The sequence below is a fragment of the Carlito syrichta genome, unplaced genomic scaffold (assembly GCF_000164805.1).
Source record: "Carlito syrichta isolate Samal-C Ts95f unplaced genomic scaffold, Tarsius_syrichta-2.0.1 Scaffold124856, whole genome shotgun sequence".
Lineage (NCBI taxonomy): Eukaryota > Metazoa > Chordata > Mammalia > Primates > Tarsiidae > Carlito > Carlito syrichta.
In genome coordinates, this window is record NW_007068952.1 from 1 (window position 1) to 904 (window position 904).

At 58.5% G+C, this 904-nt stretch overlaps 1 pseudogene; it reads left to right on the forward strand.

Moving 5' to 3' along the window:
• The first annotated feature begins 100 nt into the window (after positions 1-100).
• On the forward strand, positions 101-897 carry LOC110594690 (annotated as a pseudogene).
• Positions 898-904: the final 7 nt, after the last annotated feature.

A 904-nucleotide genomic window follows, 5' to 3' on the forward strand; every position in this document is an offset into this window, starting at 1 on the left:
ACAGCAGCAGCTGCTCCAGACCTCTCTGGCCCCGGGTCTCTCTCTTTCTCTCTCACACCTCCCTCTTCCCTCTGGATGCTGGCCCTGCGGGTTGCTGCAGGGCTTCAAGTATGAGCTCAAGGACAACCCCAGGGTGACCAGGCCACCTTTGTCATGCACAGGACACCTGCATATAACCCCTATGTCCAGTTCCAGTATGAGGACCCCCGGGTGGTCCAAGAACGCACACACAAGAGCACCAGCATACTCAAGGCCTCACTGAACGAACACTGCAAGAACCCCTACTCCACCAAGGATGAAAAGATCATGCTAGGCATCATTAGCAAGATGACCCTCACGCAGGTCTCCACCTGGTTCCCCAATGCACGCTTGCGCCTCAAGAAGGAGAACAAGTTGACATGGGATGTGAGCAGCAAGGACCAGGAGGACTGTGCCCTTTTTAGCAGTGACACGAATGGCGACCCAGAGAAGGCCGAGAATGACAATGAGATTGATTTGGAGAGCATCGACATCCACACGATGGCGACCAGAGCAACGAAGACAATGAGGATAAGACCGAGCTGTGCGAACATTGCAGACTCAGGACTCAGCCTCGCAGCTGGCGACAGCTGAGGAGCTCAAGCCCCAAGACTAGCCCCTGGACTCTGCCAAGGAGGGCCTGGAGCCCGGCAGCATGCGCCTGCTGAGCCCCAACTTTGTGGCGGGCGGCCTGCAGGGAGTGTCCCACAGCAAGCCCAAGATCTGGTCTCTGATGGAGACCACCAGGAGCCCCTCAGGCACACCCAAGACCTCACCGCCTCCGCCCACTGGCCCTACAGACCCGCACCAGCCCTCTGTGGGTGCTGCACCAGCAACCCGCCTTCCTGCCCAGCCGTGAACTGTACACCTGCCACATTGGCTTGTC